This window comes from Symphalangus syndactylus, chromosome 16 (assembly GCF_028878055.3).
Source record: "Symphalangus syndactylus isolate Jambi chromosome 16, NHGRI_mSymSyn1-v2.1_pri, whole genome shotgun sequence".
Classification (NCBI taxonomy): domain Eukaryota; kingdom Metazoa; phylum Chordata; class Mammalia; order Primates; family Hylobatidae; genus Symphalangus; species Symphalangus syndactylus.
Genome location: NC_072438.2, coordinates 75,054,984 through 75,081,912, shown reverse-complemented (window position 1 = coordinate 75,081,912; position 26,929 = coordinate 75,054,984). Strand labels below are relative to the sequence as shown.

At 36.1% G+C, this 26,929-nt stretch overlaps 1 pseudogene; it reads left to right on the top strand.

Annotated features, from left to right (window-relative positions):
- The first annotated feature begins 1,668 nt into the window (after nt 1–1,668).
- On the top strand, nt 1,669–26,410 carry LOC129464640 (succinate--CoA ligase [GDP-forming] subunit beta, mitochondrial-like; annotated as a pseudogene).
- Nucleotides 26,411–26,929: the final 519 nt, after the last annotated feature.

Below are 26,929 nucleotides of genomic sequence, written 5' to 3'. Positions count from 1 at the left end.
TTTCTATCAATCCAGCTGGTTCAGGATTATGGGGAACAAGGTAGACTACCGAATTCCATGAGCATGAGCCCACTGCCACACTTCTTTAGCCATAAAGTAAGTGCCTTGGTCAGAGGCAATGCGGTGGGGAATACCATGACAGTGGATAAGGCATTCTATGAGTCCATGGATGGTAGTCTTGGCAAAAGTATTGCCATTCTCCAAGTTCCATCTGCCCTCTGCAGGGGCCAAATGAAAGAGTTAAATGGGGATGTGGTGGGAATCACAACACCTGTGTCTTTCAAGTCTTTGAATGTGGCATTAATTTCTGCAGTCCCTCCAGGGATGCGATATTGTTTTTGACTTACTATTTTTCTAGGTAAAGGCAGTTCTAATGGCTTCCATTTGGCCTTTCCCACCATAATAACCCTCACCCTGCCAGTCAGGGAGCCAATGTGGGGATTCTGCCAGCTGTTAGGTATGTCTATTTCTGGCAGTGGGGAAATGAGCATAGGATGAGTCCAGGGACCCACTGGCACCACTGTAAGTCAAACCTGAGCTAAAACTCCATTAATTACCGGACCTCCATAAGCCCCTAATTTAACTGGGGGACCGCAATTACGTTTTGGGTCCCCTGGAATCAATGTCAGCTCAGAGCCAGTGTACAGCAGTCCCTGAAATATCTGATCATTGCCCTTTCCCCAGTGCACAGTTACCGTGGTAAAAGGCCAGAGGTCTCCTTGGGAAAGGATGGGAGAAAGATTCACTGCATAAATTATCAGGAATGTAGTGGAGTCCTTCCTCAAGGGGACCCAGCCTACCCTTCATTCAAGGGGTTCTGGGTCTGTATACTAACTCAAGTCTGGAAATTGATTGAGGGGCCATGAGTCTCCGTTTTTATAATTCAAATTAGCCTTTTTTGCATTCAACCTAGAAGTTTTCTGTTTATATAAATTAAGTAGGAATGCAGTAGGCTTTCTATTAATTTCACTTCTAGGAACCCCATGATTAATTAGCCAATGCCAGAGCTCTACAAGGGTCAGACTACTCTGATTGCTGCTTTGACTCTGCTGTCCATTATGGTAGCTATGCCCACCTTGCCTTTCTTGGTTGAGTGCCGCCACTTGGCCCCTGCCACCTTGGGATCCAATTATTCCCATTGTATTTAAATTTTGTAGTTGAGTGACTGCAGTTACCACTGTTAGATCTAACATACAGAGAAAAGTAATTACAGGGCTCTTCAAAGATGCAGGTGCTGCCCTCACAAGTCTATTTCACAAGGCATTGGTCAAGGGTATATTTTCTGGACCCTCCCAGTAGGTCTAAAGTGACTAATCCACTCCACCATCCCAATATTCCTAAGCCTTTGGATTCCTTCCTCTACATTAAATCAAGGGAGATCAGGCATTTTCAGTTCACTCACAGTGGACCATGTTTTAATCTATATTTCAACTAACCAAGCAAATAAACTATTAGAACCTTTTTTTTTAACTCTCTGAACTGCACATTAAGTGCAGAGTCCCTACTTAGTGGGCCCAAATCAACAAATTCAGTCTGATCCAACTCTATATTCCTTCTACCATTATTCTGCACCCTTAATGTCCATTCCCAGGCCTGTTCTCCAGATTTCTGTATAAATCACAAAACTCAAGCAGTTCTTTTCGAGTGTAGTGCACCTCCCCATGGGTCATGCTCTCAACCTCACCTCTAGGGGCCCGCCAGGACTTTAGTTATAAGTCTAGTAGCAAACAGGGATGTAGGTGGTAGCTCCTGAGGAGAATCAACATTATCTTGCCTGGCAACTGCCTTGGGAAGCCATCAGTGTTGCCTCAGGCAGCTCAGGGTTTATTTCCTCAGACAAAAATGGAAAGGCTGATGGCACCATGGGTTGGGGAGGGGTTGTTGCAACTAATGGGGATGGGGAAGCTGTTTCTTCTGGCAAAAAAGGTTCATCAGAGTTTACAAACTCAGTGTCCTCAGCTTCATCCAGGTCCCCCTCTACATCCCCATTCCAAGTAGAAGGGTCCCATTCTTTTCCCATGAATACCCTCACTTTAACAGTAGACACCTGGCAAGGCTGTGCAGGCACCTTTAGTTGCAAGTCAGCCACTCTTATAATAAGAGCTTGTGTCTGCTTTTTCCAGAATTTCAGCTCTTTCTCTGCAGGAGATAAGACTCTCACACAGGGCAATCTTACCAGATTTGAGGCTCAGTATCTGCTTCTGAAGCCAGGAGATAGAATCTCTGAGTTCATCATTGTCTTTCATCACTTTGTCCACTGAACTTGGCAGAAACCAACCAGCTTCATTATGCTCCTTGGTTCTCCACATATGGTCAAAGTATTAAGTATAGAGTCACTAAACTTCTTGCCGATCATGAGCAATCAATCAGGAGTGTCAAATACATTTATTTTGTATAACTCTCTAAATAGTTCATGCCAAAGACTATCAGTGTTCTCTGTACTATTAGCAGTAGAGTCCTTAGCATTTTTAAGTCTAATCATATTAAGCAGCAACTCCAGAAACCCCAAAACCAATGATGAACTCCATCCTTAATATTCTGTTCCTCTAGAACCACTCCTGATACCAAACTGTATTAGTCAAGGTTCTCTACAGGGACAGAACTAATGGAATACATATATATATATATATATATATATATACATATATATATATATATACACACACACACACACACACACACACACATATATATATATATATATATGGGAGTTTATTAAGTATTAACTCACATGATCACAAGGTCCCACAATAAGCTGTCTGCAGGCTGAGGAGCAAGGAGAGCCTGTCTGAGTTCCAAAACTGAAGAACTTGGAGTACGACATTCAAGGGCAAGAATCTTCCAGCATGGGAGAAAGATGTAGGCCAGTCCCTCTTTTCACATTTCTCTGCCTGCTTTTTATTCTAGCCAAGCTGGCAGCTGATTAGACTGTGCTCACCCAGATTAAGGGTAGGTCTGCCTTTCCCATCCCACGGACTCAAATGTTAATCTCCTTTGACAACACCCTCACAAACACACCCAGGATCAATAATTTGTATCCTTCAGTCCTATCAAGCTGACACTCAGTATTAACATCATAGATGTTAAGTTGTGGAAAAATGATGTGAAGAGTAGCAACTGACAACTTTATTCTGCAAAGGAGATTAAAACCTGTTGTATGACACAGTTTATTTATACTTCACTGGCTCTTTTTTATTGAATTTGGTTCATTTTCCTTTGTATTTCTCTTATTATTTCACCTGCTTGACATTTCTATTTGTTGTTATCTGTAAAAAATATTATTCATTAAATATATCAAAAAAAGCATTTTCAGGTATAGAGTTGAAATGAGACTGTGTTCCTTCTTCAGCTTTTTCATAATAAATTGTCTTTTCATCTTAATTATTTTGGATAATGCATAATAGTATATGCATTATTTCAACTCAACTTTGTGGAATAATATATCTGACATATAAACTATACTGAAATTTATAGCAAGAAATAGCAGAGTTCATTTTACTCAAGAAAGCCACAGCATTTCAATTTAAAGGTACCTAATCGAATCTTAATGTAACTGTGCTTTAATTTAATTTCTGTTTTAGACTATCTTTAATCAAAATCCAATTGAAACTGCACTTGGGAAGAATTTTTGTTGTGAGTCATTTTATATAAATATTTGAGACATCACATCATTTTTCCTGAATAATTCATTGCTTTATATTAGTAAATATAAATTTGATATAAAAGTGAAATATGAACTTTCATTAAGGTAGTAAAATTATATAGCTATTTACTTAAAATTATTGACTAGCAATACATTAAGAATGCATTATATAACATTTAGGAAAATAATTTTAAAGTAATTATATCGCAATTCATGTATTCCTATTATTTATAAATTTTTAAATATTATACATCATAAATAAGCATGTCATTTAAAATATAAATTATTCATACTGATGAAATGACAACACTGGCAAAATAACACACCATGCTCCTAATGAAGTGAATGAGTAAAATTAGACCCTTTGTTGTCCAGAAGTACTGGGCATGGCATATAAATTTCTTGAAAAATGTCTATGGGATATTCTTTCTTTTATTCTTTTTAAAAACATCCTCATTAACATTCTGTGACTTGTGTCTTTCCCTTGTTCTCTTGCTCAAGGATGTAATCTATTTGAAAAATAAAAACACTTTCATGCTTGCAATATTACTTTAAATCATTTCTAACTATTATACCAATTAGTCACTAAATCTTGACAAATCATTAATAGCATTTTTTTAACCTATGTCAATTTTTATTGATATTGCCAACATGACGGCTGAAAACTTCTAATCGGAATGTAACTGCATTATTGCAATAGATATGTAACTAGTCATTTGCTTTCCATGTCTGCAAATTAAATAGGTTTATACTTTGTTTACAAGAAAAAGTTCAAGGCCTTGACTTGGCATTCCAGGTGTCAGGAATATACCATTCAGGCCGTGGGCTGTGGTTCATGCCTGTAATCCCAGCACTCTGAGAGGCCGAGGTGAGTGGATCACTTGAGATCAGGAGTTCGAGACCAGCCTGACCAACATGGTGAAACCCCATCTCTACTAAAAATACGGGTGATGTGGTGGGCGCCTGTAATCCCTGCTACTCCAGAGGCTGAGGCAGGAAAATCGCTTGAACCTGGGAGGCTGAGATTGCAGTGAGCCGAGATTGCACCATTGCACTCCAGCCTGGACAACAAGAGCAAAACTCCGTCTCCAAAAAGAAATATACCATTCAAATTATTGTTATTCTTCCTCATAAGTGCTCTGGTATTCTGCAAGTTTCATTGTACTAAGTGCAGTTCAGTCTCACTTCCACAACTCTACATATTTTCTCCATTGTAAAAACTCAGACATGTTTATCCCTCTGTGTGTGTGTGTGTGCATGTGCGTGTGTGTGTGTAGTATTCATCTACCTAGAACCTCGACCTACATTTTCATTATAATCAAAACGCTATCCTAAAGCATCAAGAATTCCTAACTACAGCCCTTTTCCTGCAGCTAATTAGGTTATGAATGTGCCTAACATCAGGCAACAATTTAATTCTTCTCTCCACACTCTAGATGTTATCTTTACTCATCTTTCTTAACATCTTGCTCCATCAAATTTTCTCTTATAACTCTTGTACACTCAGTGTTGCTATTCTTTTGCACTATATCTCTTAAACAATAAATATGGTCCAGCCAATGACATACTTAAAATAACAACAGTAATAAGGAAAACAATAAAACAATAACAATTCTAAAACTTCATATTTTCCATGGGTCTGTATTTCTCTGTGCTTACGCAGCCATATTCTCAAAAAATATATATGCTATCTGTCTCTAATTTATGCATCATATATTTTTAAGCTGTCGTAGTTAATTTTGTACCTAAGAAGTAAACCTAATCGTTAAGTTTAAAAGACAACAACAAAAGATACATTTTAAATATTCCTTTTACTGGAACTTTATGATCATTTGACATTTTTGCAGATTTCCTCCTTGAAATCCTTTTGTTTAAATGATATTAATTATTGTCTTCTTTTTGGTTCTTTTTTAATGATTTTAGATTATCTTCTTAAGAATTTTTATTCTCCTGCCATATAGAATCTATGGTCTTACATAGAATAACATCAAAACCCCAACTGCTTCACTCTAAATGTTCTAGATAAGTGACCTTTTCTAGACTTCAGACTTCACTGGCTAATTACACAGCTTTCATTAAAATCTTAATTGCCTGGCCAGGAGCGGTGGCTCAGGCCTGTAATCCCAGCACTTTGGGACCCCGAGGCGGGTGGATCACGAGGTCAGGAGATCGAGACCATCCTGGCTAACATGGTGAAACCCCTTCTCTACTAAAAAATACAAAAATCAGCCGGGTGCAGTGGGGTGCGCCTGTAGTCCCAGCTACTCCAGAGGGTGAGGCAGGAGAATGGCGTGAACCCAGGGGGGCGGAGCTTGCAGTGAGCCAAGATGGCGCCACTGCACTCCAGCCAGGGCGAAAGAGCGAGACTCTGTCTAAAAAACAAAAAACAAAAAAAATCTTAATTGCCTGCTTAATTTTATTCTAATTCTAACCATATTTCCCTATTTAGGTTTTTTAAAAGTTGCTTTTAACTCATAATGTACAAAGTCTGAATGTACTAACTTTCCTGCCAGCCTTGTCCCCTATGTATTCCTAATATGACCATCCTAAGTATAAATAGAAGACTATTAAACATCATAGACTTTATTATCTTTTTTGCATGCATTTGAAGGGTCCCATTTTCATCTAGAAGCCTTCCACTATTTTCTGATCTATTCCTTCTGCCTAAATTCATGAAGTTATCATTTCTCATCTTTTACAATATCCTCTTAGTTTTTCACTCTCACTCAATCCCAACTCTTGTCTGAAGTAAATATCCATATCCTTCACTCTACCCAGACTGATTCCTACTGGTTTCCTATAAGCTGCAATAAAGCTGACATTTCTACGTCACACAAGCCCCTTCTAGGTTTGCATTATTTCCACCTTTCCCAACCCAATCCTTATGATTTTCCACACTCACCCTTCATACTTGGTTATAGAAATATCTGCAGCCTACCCGACTGACTTTGCACATGCTGGACTTGCCCTTTCTTCTCCTTGATTTAATAAATATACTCATCCTTTAAAAGTCAATTCAAATACCAACCTCCATAGGGAGCTTCCACTGTACTTTCAAGCAAAAGAGTCTTTTTCCTGTACTCCCAAGGCACCTTATTTGTCTCTATTAGAACAATTTTAGGTGACATTTATTGTGCAATGACTCTGGAGTGGAAATAGGGCCCCAAGGAAAGGTCAAATAACTAGTAACTTTTGGGACAGTTTTCAGTTTGGATCCCTGACCAAAACTCCACTCCCACCCCAAACACACACACAAATATAATCACCACTAAGGAATTCTGATGCTTACTTACTGCATTTGCTATATACATTTTTTACTTGTCTGGGCTTTAATGATCTGAAATATTGGGACTGGATTATAATTATCCTTGTTCTATCAGCACCTAGCACCGTTACTGAAGCTTAAGGGAAGAATATTAAATGTTTTATCATTGATTGAAGAATGGATGGATGAATGTGTATGTTCGTGGTATATGCTAAACTAGTACTATTTTGATGACGGAAATACTGATATTCACTGAATGAATGAGTACACTAATAAGCAAATGATCCAGTGAAGGCAATGAAATCAATGAGAGAATGTACTTTGATGTCTTTCTCATTTGATTTTTTGCAGTATTTATAGTCTGTCATCACTTAGTCCTGGGTAAGGCCTTGCATGGGCATTTAAGTACTGTAAATGGGTAGATTTTTCTGTCTAACTAGGTAACAGCCTTGATAAAGGCTGAAATAGTGAATTATACAATTCTGTCCACAATGCTTAGAAAAAGGTTACATACATTAATACCTATTGAATGACTGACATATAATCAGATATCTGTTATTTATTAGTTTTCATTGAATCTGATGAGTTTGAAAAATCTATAGCATTTCATTTTTCCTTGGGTGAGGTAAATTGTTATTACAGTAAATTATAACCACATAGGAACCAGAAGAAGGACAAAGCATAATTTCTTTTCTTATTGTATTGTTGACATCTGTTCTCAGTCATTGGTCTATACTGTTTTGCTTTATTTTCCTCCGCAGGGAGGAATATACCAGTGTAATTTATTAAAGCAGTCAAATAATCTTAATATGCCCTTAGTGTATTTGATGTATCATACATGGGTGATGCTTTAAATAGCACCAGAGAGTTAATCAGATGTTTCAGATTTATAAAGGGAAAAATTAAGAAGATAATGAACTGATAAATCAGTAATAGACCTCGTATGAAGACTGAGACATTTGACTCTCTTCATTAAGATTTGTATTTCCTTAAAATAAAATTATTTCTTAAAGTGGAATCATCGGATATTTGATGTGACCTATTTCCCCAAACAACATTTAAATGACACATAAGTGGGTATAGAAACTATAGAAAAAGAGAAAACTAAAATACTTCTTCTTCATCTTATAAGATATTGTACAAATCATAAACAAAAATGTTATTGATTACTTTCTTTAAAATGTCCATGTCGGTATACATATATTTAAATCACTAAAGGTTAAAAGAAACGCTGTGCTCTCTAAAACCACATTATATACCTGATCAAAATAAAGTGACTCTTCGGGAGGCGGAGCTTGCAGTGAGCCGAGATCGCGCCACTGCACTCCAACCTGGGTGACAGAGTGAGACTCCGTCTCAAAAAAAAAAAAAAAAAAAAAAAAAAAAAATATATATATATATATATATATGTATATATAAAGAAACCAAGATTTACCTGATCAAAATAAAGTGACTCTTTATTTTATTAAAAATATATAAAAAGTAACTAAGATTTAATCTACACACATGATGAAGTAATTTCAATTATCTTCTAGACGTTTAATTATGCTAAAATCAGAACATCTTATGAATTGCTATTTTGATATATTGACATTTCTTAAAAAATAGTAAAAAGTAAAGAGGATAATTTTATGTAGTTTTTAATTTGATTACAAAGAAATACTAAAAGATAATTCAGAATACATAGAATTCTGAGTAGTCAAGAAAGATAATTTTTAAGGTAATAAATTTATGTCCTAAGATTTCAGCAAATATATTCCAACAGTGATTCATGAGCATTGATTGCAAACGTTCATATGAGCAAGACTTAAAGAAAAAAAGAGATTTTAATATTTATTAATATTAATCTGAAAAGCAAATGAAATTCAGTGAAAAAAACATAAAACGTAAAAAATAAGCTTACAGAAATAAAACTGAAATTAATTGAATATTTTAAAGGAAATATAATCAATAAAATTATTCAGTTATACACTCATTAATACTAATATTAGTAAGTTATAAACCTAGTTGCCAGAGAGTTAAAACCTGTCAGTGGTTTTGGACAGTGGAAAAATGTTGACAACAACAAAATTTATTCTTCGCTTTGTCTAGAGAAAAGACATGAAGGTGAAGGAATGACCTATTACTTGGGAAAATGTTATAACACTGACGAATCAGTAGGTTGAGCTACTACTATTATTAGCTTATATGTTCTATGAAAAAGAGTAGACAGGCAATCTTTCGTGAGTCAATTTCATAATGATTGCCCTGGGTATTACAATTAGCGTCTTAATTTAAATCTACCTGTTTTGATTAATTTTAACACAAACTTTACTCCACTATTCCCTACCCCTTCCTTTGTACTATTGTTGCTATAAAAATTTCATATTTGTACAATTGAAAACTATTAAGATGTTATATTTATTTCTTTAAGGCCTTTTTTAATCACATAAGAGAAGAAAAGAGTTGTAAATTAAATACATTTATCTTGTTTTCTTATTTGCTGATGTAATTACATTTACCTGTGTTCTTTATTTACAGACATGGCAATGAGTTACTATCTAGTGTCTTTCATTCAACCTGAAAAATTCACTTTGTATTTCTTGCAGGGCTGTTTGGGTAGTAATAAATATTTTGTTTCTGGTTTGTTTAAAGTTGTCCTACTTTCTTCTTCATTGTTGAAGGGCAGTTTTAGTGGATATAAAATTTTAGGTTGTCAATGATTTTTATTGTTTTAGATATTTAATATGACATCTTATTGTCTTCTGGCTTCCATGATTTCTTATAAAAAGCAACTGTTAACCCTTGAGAATACCTCGTGCTTGATGAGTCTTTTTTCTCATACTATTTTCAAGATCCACTCTGTTCTTGGTTTTCAAGAGTTTGACTATAATGGATCTAGGTGTGCAACTCTTTATCTTACTTGCAGATCACTGAGATTCTTGGATATGCGGATTAATGGGGTTTTAAAAATCAAATTTGGAGGGTTTTCAGTAATTATTTCTTAAATGGATTTTCTGCCCTGTTCTGTCCCTCCCATCGAACTATTTGTTGCCATGCTTGATAGTGTCCTACAGGTCTCTGAGACTCTTTATTTTCCTTCATTCTTTTTTTTGTTGTTGTTCCTCAGATTGAATAGTCTTCATTTACTTATCTATGAGTTTACTTATCCCTTCTTCTGCCAGAATAAATCTGTTGTTGAGATCCTATAGTAAATTTTTAATTCAATTATTTTATTTTCCAACTGTAAAATTATATTTGAGTCTCATTTCTTATACTTTTTTCTCTTTATTGAAATTCTTTATTTGATGAGATATTATTGCTAGACTTCCATTTAATTATGCATGGTTGCCTATAGTTTTTGAAACATATTTTTAATAGCTGATTTAAAATATTTGTTTGGGCTGGGTGCTGTGGCTTACGCCTGTAATCCCAGCACTTTGGGAGGCTGGGGCAGGTGGATCACTTGAGGTCTGGAGTTCAATGCCAGCCTGGCCAACATGGTGAAACCCCGCCTCTACTAAAAATACAAAAATTAGCCAGGCATGGAGGTGCAAGCCTGTAGTCCCAGCTACTCAGGAGACTGAGGCAGGAGAATCACTTGAACCCAGTAGCTGGATGTTACAGTGAGCTGAGATCACACCACCACACTCCAGCTTAAGTGACAGCATGAAACTCTGTCTCAGAAAAAAAAAAAAAGTTTGGTAAATTCATCGTCTGGCCTGCTCAGGGTTACTTTCTGTTGGAATTTTTTTTTTTTTTTTTTTTTTTGCTACAAGCTATACTTTCCTATTCATTACATATATCATACTATTTTGTTGAAAACTGAACATTGGCCAGGTGCAGTGGCTCACACCTGTAACCCTAGCATTTTGGGAGGCCAAGGTAGAAGGATTCCTTGAACTCAGGAGTTCAAGACCAGCCTGGACAACACAGAGAGACCTCATCTCTACAAAGATTAATAAAATTAGCTGGGCTAGGTGATGTGCACCTGTAGTCTCGGCTACTCTGGTGGCTGAGGTGGGAAGATCACTTAAGCACAGTATGTGAAAGGTGATCACGCCACTGCACTCCTACCTGGGAATGGAGTGAGACCCTGTCTCACAAAAACAAACAAACAAACAAACAAATAAATAAATAAATAAATAAATAAATAAATGAAAAAAAGAAAACTGAACATTATAAATAATATAATGGGGGTACTCTGGAAATCAACCTTATTACCCAGATTTGTTGATTCTGTGTTTTTTGTTGTAGTTCTTGCTGCTACTACCATTTGTTTGTTTTTTACCTTAAGTTCTGGGATACATGTGCAGAATGTGTAGGTTTGTTACATAGGTATACACGTGTCATGGTGGTTTGCTGCACCTATTGACCTGTCCTCTAAGTTTCTTCCCCTCTCCCCCACCACCCCACTCCCAGACAGGCCCCAGTGTGTGATGTTCCCCTCCCTGTGTCCATGTGTTCTCATTATTCAGCTCCCACTTATGAATGAGAACATGTGGTGTTTCTGTTCCTGTGTTAGTTTGCTGAGGATGATAGCTTCCAGCTTCATCCATGTCTCTGCAAAGGACATTGATCTCATTCCTTTTTATGGCTGCATAGTATTCCATGCTGTACATGTACCACATTTTCTTTATGCAGTCTACCATTGATGGGCATTGGGTTGGTTCCATGACTCAGCTATTGTAAATAGTGCTGCAATAAACATGTGTGCATGTGTCTTTACAGTAGAATGATTTATATTCCTTTGGGTATATACCCAGTAATAGGATTGCTGGGTCAAATAGTATTTCTGGTTCTAGATCTTTGAGGAATTGCCATACTGTCTTCCGCAATGGTTGAACTAATTTTCATTCCCACCAATAGTGTAAAAGTGGTCTTATTTCTCCACAGCCTTACCAGCATCCATCGCTTCTTGACTTTTTAATAATTGCCATTCTGACTTCAGTGAGACTGTATTGTGGTTTTGATTTGCATTTGTCTAATGATCAGTGATATTGAGCTTTTTTTTGTATGTTTGTAGGCTGCATAAATGCCTTCTTTTGAGAAGTGTCTGTTTATTTCCTTTGCCCACTTTTTGATGTTTATTTTTCTTGTAAATCTTTTTAAGTTCATTTTAAGCTCTGCATATTAGAGCTTTGTCAGACGGATAGATTGCAAACATTTTGTCCTATTCTGTAGGTTGCCTGTTCACTCCGATGACAGTTTCTTTTGTTGTGCAAAAGCCTTTTAGTTTAATTAGATCTCATTTGTCAATTTTGGCTTTTGTTGCAATTGCTTTTGGTGTTTTAGTCATGAAGCCTTTGTCCATGCCTATGTACTGACTAGTATTGCCTTGGTTTTCTTCTAGGGTTTTTATGGTTCTATGTTTTACATTTAAGTCTCCAATCCATCTTGAGTTAATTTTTGTATAATGTGTAAGGAAGGGGTCCAGTTTCAGTTTTCTGTATGTGGCTATTCAGTTTTCCCAGCCCCGTTTGTTAAATAGGTGATTCTTTCTCCATTGCTTGTTTTTGTCAAGTTTGTCAAAGATCAGATGGCTGTAGATGTGTGGTGTTATTTCTGAGGTCTCTATTCTGTTCCATTGGTCTATATTTCTGTTTTGGTACAAGTACCATGCTCCCTAACTCATTTTATGAGTAAACTGGTAAGAGATACAACAATAAAAGAAAACTTCAGGCAAATATCCCTGAGGAACATTGATGCAAAAATCCTTAATAAAATACTGGTAAACCATATCTAGCAACACATCAAAAAGCTCATTCACCACAATCAAGTCAGCTTCATCCCTGAAATGCAAGGCTGGTTCAACATATGCAAATCAATAAATGTAATCCATCACATAAACAGAACTAAAGACAAAAACCACATAGTTATCTAAATAAATGCAGAAAAGGCCTTTGATAAAATTCAACAACCATTCATGTTAAACACTCTCAATAAAATAAGTGTTGATGGAACATACCTCAAAATAATAAGAGCCATTTATGACAAATCCACAGCCAATATCATGCTGAATGGGCAAAAGCTGGAAACATTCCCCTTGAAATCTGGCACAAGACAATGATGACCTCTCACACCACTCCTATTCAACATAATATTGGAAGTTCTGGTCATGGCAGTCAGGCAAGAGAAAGAAAGCATATTCAAATAGGAAGAGGGGAAGTTAAATTGTCTCTGTTAGCAGATGACATGATTTTATATTTAGAAAACCCATCATTCTCAGCCCCAAAACTCCTTAAACTGATAAGCAATTTCAACAAAGTCTCAAGATACAAAATCCATGAGCAAAAGTCACAAGCATTGCTTTGCAGCAACAATAGCCAAGCAGAGAGCCCAATCATAATGAACTCCCTTTCACAATTGCTACAAAAAAGAATAAAATACCTAGGAATGCAGCCAAAGAGGGATGTGAAGGACACAAACCACTGCTAAAGGAAATAAGAGAGGACACAAACAAATGGAAAAACATTCTATCTTCCTGGATAGGAGGAATAAATATCATGAAAATGGCCATACTGCCCGAAGTAATTTATAGATTCAATGCTATTCCTATCAAATTACCATTGACATTTTTCACAGAATTATTTTTAAAAACTTTAAATTTCATATGAAATAAAAGAAGACCCCTTATAGCCAAGACAATCCTAAGGAAAAAGAACAAAGCTAGAGGCATCACACTACCTGACTTCAAACTATACTACAAGGCTACAGTAAACAAAACAGCATGTTACTGGTACCAAAATAGTGACTATCTTTGACTGATAGTTTAAGTCTGTATTTTTTGTTGTATGCAACCCCAGAAGCCTCTGTCCATCTAGCTTTGTTGTCAGCTAATAACAAAAAGACATAGTCCTTAATGCCTTGAGACAATAACCATCTCATCATTTGCCAAAAGCTTTATATTTATATTGATGTAGATATTCACAGCTTCACATGTGTACCATAATCCAGGTGTGGTACCATAATCTCTATTTCTTTTACACTCACTTATATTTCCTTTGTGTGTGTCCCACATTTTATTTTGTAGAATTAGAAAGTATAGGTGAAAGGTAGTCTTCTGGACCTTATCAGTGTGGGGGAGTAGATTTCTAGTGACAGATTTACTCTAGCATTCCAATCTCCCTAAGATTTGAATTTCTTCCTTACATTAAACTAGTAAAGATCTATCATCTTCAATTTACCAACAGTGGGCAATATGTTTATACATGTTTCACCCAACCAATCAACTAAGCTGCTAGCAGTTTTTCTAATTCACTGACCTGCAACATTAAATGGAGAGTTTCTACTTAGTGGGTTTATATCAATAAATTTAGCTTAATCCAATTTTATGTTTCTTGTGATGTAATCCATCACATAAACAGAACTAAAGACAAAAACCACATAGCAAAGCAAAGAAAGTTGGTGGGCATGAATTCTGAAGATAATCAGTATTGTCCTGCTTAGCACCTGCCTCAGGGGAGACCATTATTGTTTCCTTAGGCAATTCTGGGTGAATTCCTGAGACAGAGATGAAGATTGTTAACATTGTGGGTAGAGAGACCACTACCAATGGGAATGGAGTAAACACTGCCACCGGGGGTGGTGAAGCCACCTCTGCTAGCCAAAAAAGTTTCTATCAGAATTTAGAAACTCAATGTTCTAGTTTAATTAGGATCTTCTCACACATCTACATCTCAAATTATAGGATTCCATCCTTTTCCAACCAAATGGCTTCTAACCATGGTATGATATTCCCTCATTATCTATTTAGTTCATCAATGTCTTTAACATATTTTAAATATTTTTAGCAAATTGATTTAGTGTTATTTGTTTATAGTGAGAAAGTTGGTTTAATTAGATCACATACCATTACTGGAAATTGGGAGCTTTTATTTTACTGCCTCTTTGCTGATCTTTCTGTAATCTCGAATTATAAATCCTTCTATGACAGACAAGATACACTCCAAACTCTAAAAATTATTTATTCTAGTTTTATTTATCATTTATGTATTCATTACATACTCCCATCATTGAGATCTTAGATATTCCACAGTACACCAAGGGACCTATTTTCTCTCTTGTAGAAGTTTGTCTATCAAATGTAATACACACTGGGGGAGTTGTGGCATCAGATGAGAAGTCAGCATTGGCAGTCAGGGCAAGATATATAATCTATCTTCTGTCAAATAGCAGAACTAGATTTTTCTGCAAATATAACTCCTCTAATTCTGCTTATTCATTTAAAGTTCCATCACTTTTAGCTTTCTTTGTGCTCTGGCTCATACTAATTGTAAATCAACCTCAGATCATATATGCTCACTTTATGTAATTTCTTGAAATCGTTCCTAATGACTTCAATATTCTTCTTAATTCTTTCAGAACTAACAACCTTTAATTTTATTGCTATCATCATTCTGTATTGGCTTCTTATTAATATTGTTCTATACTAGATGATATTATGGCACGGTACTTTTTTTCTCTTTCCACCAAACAAGAAATTCAGTATGATAAAGTTATAACACTAAACTATGATTCTAACACTCTCTCCTTAAAAAATGAAACTCTTCAGTCTTCTAATTTCCAAAATTAATGAAAGTGTGTTTTATTTATTCCATCTATTATTATTTTCAATACATTTTATGTCTTTGTTTAATTAATATTTCTATCTCAACAAACTATCACTTTGTCTTGATTTAAAAACCAGTCTTTTTTATATCCTTTGTACTTAAAACATTGACATGTACCAGATGTTATGTAAAGTATTTTTTACGCTGTTAGCACTTTTTATTCTCTACACATACGAAGAATGTGCGTGTCCTGGCTATTCAGTAGGTGCTGCTTTTTAATAATTTTCTATGTCTATATTAAGTTGTCTGAAAAAAGTGTTTAGGAAATGTACATGCTCACAGTGCATACTATTGGGTGCCAAGTCCAGCCTTAGATATTATAGGTTGATTTTGGTTCACACGGTTTTTGTTTGTTTTGGGGGTTATTTATGCACTGACATCTGCTAGTAATTTATTAAGAAATTGGTAACTAGATGGCAGATCATGCTGACCTTTTAGTATGTGATTCTTATTAAGTAAACATATACTTATGTTATTTATTGGGTAAAGATAAATTCAATTTTATGTAATTCAACAACTTGATGAAATATTAAAAAGCCATAATTCATCAAGCTATAATTCCATATAGAATATAATATTACATGTGAGAAAACACAATTCATTTTGCGCATATAGTAAGTAAAGGGTTTATTGAATAATGCAGGTTAAATAATAAACTGAGTTTTATTTGACCATTGCCTCACAGTCTTCATACCCTATTACAGGTTATGAAGTTCCCAAGTGAAATTCAAATTGAATGCCAATAATAAAATTTGAATTTGAGAGGAAGGCAACTGATTTTTTACTTCTCTCCTTTTTGCTCTTTCTGATATGAAAAATAGCTTATGCATGCTGGGCTTAATATTTAGGTGATGGGTTGAGAGGTACAGCAAACCACAATGGCACACATTTACCTATGTAACAAACCTGCACATCCTGCACATGTATCTCAGAACTTAACATAATAATATATATATTCAAAACATATCTACATATTTAGAGAAAACTGACTGTTCCAGATGTACCAATCATCCATTTCTGACCGAGACACCTTCAGAGAATATTACTAGGTAGCCTAGTTTTGTATACTGCAATAGTAATGAGATATATTTTTGATAAGTTAGAAGTGAATGAAAAGATTAAAATAAATTAAGCTACCAATGACTTTCTTCACAGAATTCGAAAAAACTACTTTAAAGTTCATATGGAACCAAAAAAGAGCCCGCATCGCCAAGTCAATCCTAAGCCAAAAGAACAAAGCTGGAGGCATCACGCTACCTGACTTTAAACTATACTACAAGGCTACAGTAACCAAAACAGCATGGTACTGGTACCACAACAGAGACATAGATCAATGGAACAGAACAGAGCCCTCAGAAATGATGCCGCATAGCTACAACTATCTGATCTTTGACAAACCTGACAAAAACAAGAAATGGGGAAAGGATTCCCTATTTAATAAATGGTGCTGGGAAAACTGGCTAGCCATATGTAGAAAGCTGCAACTGGATCCCTTCCTTACACCTTATACAAAAATTAATTCAAGATGGATTAAAGACTTATATGTTAGACCTAAAACCATTAAAATCCTACAAGAAAACCTAGGCAATACCATTCAGAACATAGGCATGGGCAAGGACTTCATGTCTAAAACACCAAAAGCAATGGCAACAAAAGCCAAAATCGACAAATGGGATCTCATTAAACTAAAGAGCTTCTGCACAGCAAAAGAAACTATCATCAGAGTGAACAGGCAACCTACACAATGGGAGAAAATTTTTGCAACCTACTCATCTGACAAAGGGCTAATATCCAGAATCTACAATGAACTCAAACAAATTTACAAGAAAAAAACAAACAACCCCATCAAAAAGTGGGCAGAGGACATGAATAGACACTTCTCAAAAGAAGACATTTATGCAGCCAAAAAACACATGAAGAAATGCTCCTCATCACTGGCCATCAGAGAAATGCAAATCAAAACCACAGTGAGATACCATCTCACACCAGTTAGAATGGCCATCATTAAAAAATCAGGAAACAACAGGTGCTGGAGAGGATGTGGAGAAATAGGAACACTTTTACACTGTTGGTGGGACTGTAAACTAGTTCAACCATTGTGGAAGTCAGTGTGGCGATTCCTCAGGGATCTAGAACTAGAAATACCATTTGACCCAGCCATCCCATTACTGGGTATATACCCAAAGGACTATAAATCATGCTGCTATAAAGACACATGCACACGTATGTTTATTGCGGCACTATTCACAATAGCAAAGAGTTGGAACCAACCCAAATGTCCAACAACGATAGACTGGATTAAGAAAATGTGGCACATATACACCATGGAATACTATGCAGCCATAAAAAATGATGAGTTCGTGTCCTTTGTAGGGACATGGATGAAACTGGAAACCATCATTCTCAGTAAACTATCGCAAGGACAAAAAACCAAACACCTCATGTTCTCACTCATAGGTGGGAATTGAACAATGAGAACTCATGGACACAGGAAGGGGAACATCACGCTCCGGGGACTGTTGTGGGGTGGGGGGAGGGGGGAGGGACAGCATTAGGAGATATACCTAATGCTAAATGACGAGTTAATGGGTGCAGGAAATCAACATGGCACATGGATACATATGTAACAAACCTGCACATTGTGCACATGTACCCTAAAACCCTAAAGTATAATAAAAAAAAAAATAAATAAAAATAAAATAAAATAAGATAAATTAGATCAACTGAGGCAATTTGAAATTCTATAATAAACAATAATAATGAGAGAGCCAAATCATGAGTGAACTCCCATTCACTATTGCTTCACAGAGAATAAAATACCTAGGAATGCAACCTACAAGGGATGTGAAGGAACTCTTCAAGGAGAACTGCAAACCACTGCTCAATGAAATAAAAGAGGACACAAACAAATGGAAGAACATTCCATGCTCATGGATAGGAAGAATCAATATCGTGAAAATGGCCATACTGCCCTAGGTAATTTATAGATTCAATGCCATCCCCATCAAGCTACCAATGACTTTCTTCACAGAATTGGAAAAAACTACTTTAAAGTTCATGTGGAACCAAAAAACAGCCCGCATTGCCAAGTCAATCCTAAGCCAAAAGAACAAAGCTGGAGGCATCATGCTACCTGACTTCAAACTATACTACAAGGCTACAGTAACCAAAACAGCATGGTACTGGTACCAAAACAGAGGTATAGACCAATGGAACAGAACAGGGCCCTCAGAAATAATACCACACATCTACAACCATCTGATCTTTGACAAACCTGACAAAAACAAGCAATGGGGAAAGGATTCCCTATTTAATAAATGGTGCTGGGAAAACTGGCTAGTCATATGTAGAAAGCTGAAACTGGATCCCTTCCTTACACCTTATACAAAAATTAATTCAAGATGGATTAAAGACTTAAATATTAGTCCTAAAACCATAAAAACCCTAGAAGAAAACTTATGCAATATCATTCAGGACATAGACATGGGCAAGGACTTCATGTCTAAAACACCAAAAGCTATGGTAACAAAAGCCAAAAGTGACAAATGGGATCTAATTAAACTAAAGAGCTTCTGCACAGCCAAAGAAACTACCATCAGAGTGAAGAGGCAACCTACAGAATGGGAGAAAATTTTTGCAACCTACTCATATGACAAAGGGCTAATATCCAGAATCTACTATGACCTCAAACACATTTACAAGAAAAAAACAAACAACCCCATCAACAAGTGGGCAAAGGATGTGAACAGATACTTCTCAAAAGAAGACATTTATGCAGCCAACAGACACATGAAAAAATCCTCATCATCACCGGCCATTAGAGCAATGCAAATCAAAACCACGATGAGATACAATCTCACTTCAGTTAGAATGGCGATCATTAAAAAGTCAGGAAACAACAGGTGCTGGAGTGGATGTGGAGAAATAGGAACACTTCTACACTGTTGGTGGGACTGTAAACTAGTTCAACCATTGTGGATGACAGTGTGTCGATTCCTCAGGGATCTAGAACTAGAAAAACCATTTGACCCAGCCATCCCATTACTGGGTATATACCCAAAGGATTATAAATCATGCTGCTATAAAGACATATGCACACGTATGTTTATAGCTGCACTATTCACAATAGCAAAGACTTGGAACCAACCCAAATGTCCATCAATGGTAGACTGGATTAAGAAAATGTGGCACATATACACCGTGGAATACTATGCAGCCATAAAAAAGGATGAGCTCATGTCCTTTGTAGGGACATGGATGAAGCTGGAAACCATCATTCTGAGCAAACTATCACAAGGACAGAAAACCAAACACCGCATGTTCTCACTCATAGTTGGGAATTGAACAATGAGAACACTTGGACACAGGAAGGGGAATATCACACACCAGGGCCTGTTGTGCATGACTGGGAGTGGGGAGGGATAGCATTAGGAGATTTACCTAATGTAAATGAAGAGTTAATGGGTGCAGCACACCAACATGGCACATGTATACATATGTAACAAACCTGCACGTTGTGCACATGTACCCTAGAACTTAAAGTATATTAATAATAATAAAAAAGAAAATGTGGATATTTGATTCCCCTGAATTATCAAAATGTAAACACTAATCAGAAGTATGCTTACTCTGAAGAAAAACAAACATACTGGTATCAATGATTTACTCTAATCTTTTCAGCTCTTCCCTAATTTCCCATTTTTCTAAAACATCCCCTTTTAATTGCAATCTTACAATTAATAATCATAAATTGAGCTTATTGATTATTGGCAGGAATTAAAAACATTAATTAGTCACCAGAGTCTGGATGAACATAGAGCTATCTCCTAAATACCTAGTGGATATATTGGTGAATTCTGACAGCTAGAAAAATCATCATTAAACTATTTCTATGTCACATCACTTTTACTCTGGGGAAAAAATACTTTTTAAATTACACGTGTAGTTGTATCAGTCTTTGCTCATCATGACAGATTAACTTCAAAGTCTATTGCAGAACAGTTCTCTGGATGGCCTTGACCTGACCCAGTTCCCCTCCTACCTGTTTTGCTTATAGTTCTGAAGAATAACTGTGGAATGTGCTAGTAATGCAATTTGATAAAAAATCTTTGAAAATGGGGAGGAACTGGTTGGAACAATCCAGGTTTTGTTCCATCCCTCCCCTAGAAACACGATATCCTTCAATGCTTTCTCCCAGTAGTTCATAAAACTTCAAGGAGTACTTCAGCTATGGTGCAAGTGGGCTTTACGTAGATGAGACCTGTACCTCATGCGCAGCTTTTTTGAGCATGGGGGTGGAGGGTCATAGTGAATCCTAGGCTTCTGTTGTCCCTTGCTGCCTGTCCATGAGTAATAAACCTGCTTCATGTAACTATTTCACTAGACTTAGACAGGTTGGTAACCAGCACATGATGAATCTTTTTCACATATATCATGTGGAGAGTCTTTTAGACCTAGAATATAAGGAGGGCTTTTAAAACTTAAAATGTAAGAGGCTCATGCCTCCATCACATATAGGTATCACCGTATCTGGAGCTGGATGGCAAAAATTATCTCATAAAAATGCTATCTAACAGTAGAAATAAAGCCACTTAATTTTCCAGAGAGGATATATTCACAATTTTTTGCAGGCTTATTATTCATTGTATTTCAAAGCCAGAGTTCCCAATCACAGTTTACTTAGCACAGAAAGTTTATCAATTTTTAAGTAATTAATAGTTTTACTTCATTTGATGGTCTCTCCCTTCCCTGTACATGCTCATTATTATGGTTGTCAATTATCTTCTTAACCGATAATTTTAATAAAGGTAGCTCTACCATTAGCAAATTGCTCAGAAGCTGCTAATAGCTCTCCAGAGAGCACTTGTCTCACCCTATATCTCCCACCTTATCAAAAGGTCACATTAATTATATCACCCTTACCGAGAGGAAATCAACATGTCAGTCAGATGGGCTCACAATTGTGCTGCAGGTAGAACATGAGGATTAAATCAGGTTTATTTAGTGTCCCAAAGTAACCCATTTACATTTAGCTCTTATAAATGCAATTAACACAAATGAAACAATAAATCACACTTAGATTTATGAGTTTACTTTTTGGCAAAAGGCTAATTTGCTATTCTTTTAATGTTTGTAGTTACTAGTAAAATATTATAAGTCATCAGATGTTGGTTAAGAATCGTTTTTTAAAATCTTCGTAAAGTGGCTCCAGAAAAGTAAGGGTTTTATTGTGCTTGTAGAGCTCTTTCATTTATCATTTCAATTTTGCACTAATTATGAACATAAATTGATTTTTGATAACCTTATCTTACTCTTATATGCTCTACATTCTTGGGATCACAGCTTAAGAACTAATTATGAGAAAAGCTAGGACACAGGCCAGAGAAACTGTATGAATTTGAATATCTCTAATTAATAATAATATGTATTACTTGGATAAGTAAATATTTTCTATCCCCTTTTTTTTATCAAGTGAGTTCTATATGCCTAGGAGCCAATTTCCTATTCAAGGTTCTTCTGCCATTAATACATTATCTTTCACACAAGAAACAATTATCCATTTGTTCATTTCACGAGGTATAGACTTTAAATACTTTTTAGTGATTTAAATTGAGAATAATGCCACAATTTATAATTATTTTTTCATTACTTTGGGCAAATTGTTGACTGTGTACTTAAGTCATGGTCCCAGCAAAACAGATGGCACACACATTTTAGGATAATTTAAGGATTAAAAAAAAAAACATCATTTACACAATTAGAAGTAGACATAGGAAAATAATAAAAGATAATACAGTGGTAACAGGTTTTGGGTATCTTAGCCCCTAAAGATGTTAGGGGTGGAATAGGGCAAAAAGTAGTTTCAGAATGGAAAGCAGAGTTAATAGAAAGTCTCCCTTAAGAGGACCTGTGACTATCGGCTGGAACACAACCCATCCCAGTAACTTGGCCAGGAGACAGTCAAGGGGTAAACATCTTCATCTCACTCTCCTCTTTCCTGCCAATGTTGGATTCCTTTGTGGCAACACTTCTTAGAAGCAGAAGTGAAAGCAGACCATTGATGTAATACACATAGATCAGCTTCCTGGGGTAAATAACAGGGTAGAGAATGGTCGATAATTAATCGGAAGAGTTAAAATGAAGATGGTGATTTTAGAGACTGAATTCATCCATTTCTAATTGTCAGCTGGGATGAAATAGGATATAGAACTGGAAAAATCTGATATGTGCAAAGTGTGGAAATAGGCAAAGGTATATGCATTCTTAAAAGAAAAAAAGAAAAGGAGTGAAAAACTAAGAAAGCTACAATTTAAGAAGGAGTTTTAGACTCCCAAAAGATTGATAAGTTTGGGAGAGAAGCAGTTTGGAAGCTTTGAGTAAGCAAGTGTAAAATGTAATATCAAGCCCACCAACTTGGAATCAGGGCTCCTAAGGCAAATCTCTCTCAAGAGCATCAGTCCTATGCTCTACTACTGGGGAAACCTGTCAAGTTACTAAACAGCTCTGAATCTATTTATTTTCCTGATGTATAAATTAGTATTTAACAGGGTAAAGCCACAATTAGGACTGAGACATAAGAAGACACAAATGAGAATTCTGAATTTAAAGTCCAAGTATAACAGCTAATCTTTATATATATATATATATATATATATGTATATATATGTGTGTGTATATATATATATGTATGTATATATACATACATATATATATATATGTGTGTGTATATATACATACATATATATATATATATATATATATTTAAAGTTTATATTTCTTTTCTATACACCAGTCTAGACCGTGGTCTTCCAATATCCATTGCAAATTTTAAAATCGTAATTATTGTTTATCTCAAAATCTAATAATTACAGGGCATAGCTACCCTAATTTTCACTTCCTTGTAATTAACAATTATATCCTAGATTAAAAGATATATAATTAGTTTCTGATTTATTAGAGATAATCTTCTCTATATGATATCTTGAACCCAATTATAACTGTGTTTTTATTCATAGTAAAATAATTTAATAATGTCTTTATCACTACAGTGAGCCATTCAAATTAAAGTACTCATTTCTCCCTTAGCCACATGGAAAATCTGTTAGATTAATTCCTGTAAATACTTGTTTAACTAAATTAAATTTTAAATATTTTATTTTTGATGAGATATACAAGCAGAGGAACTAAAAAATAATTCCTGGACAAAAGTGGCTTTTCCACCAGGATCCCACTGAACCTGAAATATTTACCACTAGGATAATTCCTAGGTGTTAAATTACTATCTCTTAGAGAATCTTTTAATCTCAATATGTATTATTGAAGAATAGGTGCTCCAGTTAGACACATTCATGCTAAATTGATAATGATGTGTCAATACTATTACCTAACAGTTCTTTCAATGTCATTACAAATGTCTTCTATTTTTGGACATGGAAAATGTATGTCTAGTTTGAGGGATGTTAATAGGAATTAATGTTTCACAGATTGGTGGCAACTGATAATACACAAACTTTTTATAAATAAGGCCTCAGAATGAATAAATAATATCAAAGCATATATAGTCACAATGTATTCTGTTTATCAGAAAAATATTACGTAATGTATTGGCCATGAAGAGAGCATGTGTCATGAAAGCTGATTTTTGATAAGGGGCCTAGATTTTAACTGGTGCTTTTGCCTACACACTCAATATAACAATAATAACATTCAGACAAAAAAGTGGTACCACGTTTTTCAAAGAGGTATTCCACACTGAGAGATGAACCAATCCTCATTGACTCCTGTTATTTGCAAAATACATTCTTGGATTTTACTTGGAAGGGAATACTTGGAAGCTCAGTACAGACTTTAAGAGAAAGTATTTTTAATATACAATACTTTGTTTCCAGCATCAAAACTCATTATTAGCTTTGACCTTGGGTCATAATTTTTCAGATTTTTGTGGAGAGGATGGTGATAGTATACTTATGTTATTACTATATGAAATAAATGAATATCCATTCTAATAGTAATAATAGCTATAACACTCACTGCTTCAGTCAAGCCCTTTAAATAAATATATATGTAAATATATATTTCATATATATATATATTTTGTAGAGACTGAATTCATCAACTTCAGTCTCTGTTAGCATTCATTGCTCTAATTAAGGAATAATTAGTATATAAAGAATAATCCAGATAATAATAGCTAATATCTAGAGAGCACTCATCTATGAGAACTAAAAATAATAATCTGAGTCCCAATACCCCACTTCGGGTTTTCTGTTTAAAATGACATTCTCCTGGTAGCGCAAGCCAGGAAACTTCTGTGAGACCTAGCGCTCCACTCTGGTTCTTCGTAGCCAGGTCCAGGCATTTCAATTAACTTCCAGAAGATGGCAGACCCTCCAGGAATGCCAGAGCAAGAAACTGATGTCTGACAACAGAGTGAGAGTTCAAAGACTCTTTGTAGCAGACACTGTGAATGAAGAACTTGAGGTTGCTAAGAGACTAAAAGCAAAATAAATTGTTTTAATTAAAAGCCTAGATCTTAGCTGGAGGAAGAGAAAAGGGTGTCTTCAATTGTGGTTTGGAAGGAGGTGTTCACTTAACAAGAGAACCTAAAGTTGTGGGGCAGCTGGCTAAACAGATGATTGGGTATGTTTGGGGCAATAAACCAAACTCTAAAAGAAGATGTGAACGTTAACAAGCTGATGGTTACTGAAACCTTGGACATTTCCAGAAAAACTTACCTGGTGATTCTGATGGACCGGTCCTGCAATGGCCCCATGCTGGTGGGCAGGCCCCAGGGGGCACTGACATTGAAGAGGTGGCTGCTACAAATTCAGAATTTATTTTTAAGGAGCAAATTTTTCAAGGGATAAAGGACAGCCAAGTTCAAAGTTCAGCAGATGTCAGAAAATCTAGGCTTCCTTGGGTCTTTGAAAATCCACGTTGCAGATCAAATTAAGAAACTGTATAATCTCTTCCTAAAAATTGATGCTACTCAGGTGATAGTGAATCCCTTTGGTGAAACTTGAGAAAGAAAAGTTGTCTGTTTTAATGTCAAGGTAAACTTTCATGACAGCACAGAATTCTGACAACAGGACCTATCTGCTGTGGATGACAAATTGGAGAATGAGCCTGATATGGTTTGGTTCTGTGACTTCACTCAAATCTCATCTCAAATTGTAATCCCCATGTGTCAAGGAAGGGACCCGGTGGGAGGTGATTAGCTCATGGAGGTGATTGCCCCATGCTGTTCTTGTGATAGTGAGTGAGTTTTCGCGCGATCTGATGGTTTAAAAGTGCGGCACTTCCCGCTTCTTTCTCTCCTGCCACCATATAAACAATGCCTTGCTTCCCCTTCACCTACTGACATGACTGTAGGTTTCCTGAGGCCTTCCCAGCCATGCAGAACGATAAGTCAATTAAACCTCTTTCCTTTATAAATTACCCAGTCTCAGGTAATATACAGCAGTGTGAAAATGCACAAATACAGAGCTCATTGAATATGAAGTTGCCAGACATGATCTAAAATACATAGGACTGGATGGGAACATTACCTGCTTTGCGAATGGTGCTGGATTAGCCATGGCTACTTGTGATACCATTTTCCTTAGTAGTGGGAAGCCAGTCAACTTCTTGGAATCTTGGAGGTGTTGTAAAGGAAGCTCAAATATATCAAGCATTCACATTACTCACAGTTGATCCTAAGGTTGAAGCCATCCTTGTCAATATTTTTGGTGGTATCGTCCACTGTGCTATCATTGCCAATGGGATCACCAAAACTTTCCAGGCATTAGAATTGAAGGTGCTCTGGAATGAACCAATGTTCGAGAGGCCCAGAACATACTCACCAGTAGTCTAACAGTGGACTCCCCATTGTATCAGCCCAACAAGGCTGTGGCCAGCAGGGCCAATAAGTGACGTCTTTGTCCTGATCAGTTGAAGAAATAAAGCCATTTTTTTCCATAAAAAAATGGATTTCTCTCATCACTGTGAAGGAAATTATCTTACTGGGAAATGAAGGAGAAAAGAATGAGCAAGAATCACTATCTGAAAAATCTGTTTTTTTGAGACAGACTCTCGCTCTATTGCCCAGGCTGGAGTGCAGTCACGCGATCTTGGCTCACTGCAACCTCTGCCTCCCAAATTCAAACAATTCTCCTGTCTCAGCCTCCCAAGTAGCTGGCTCTACAGGCACATGTCACCACACCTGGCTAATTTTTGTATTTTTAAAGTAGAGATGGACTTTCACCATATTGGTCAGGTTGGTCTAGAATGCCTGACCTCAAGTGATCCACCTGCCTCAGCCTCCCAAAGTGGTGGGATTACAGGTGTGAGCCACTGTACCTGGCCTGTCCGAAAAATCTTAAACCTGCATTTTCTAGAATAAGATATCTAGACAGCCTAAATCTGATTTTACTTATAGTCTTTATAAAAATA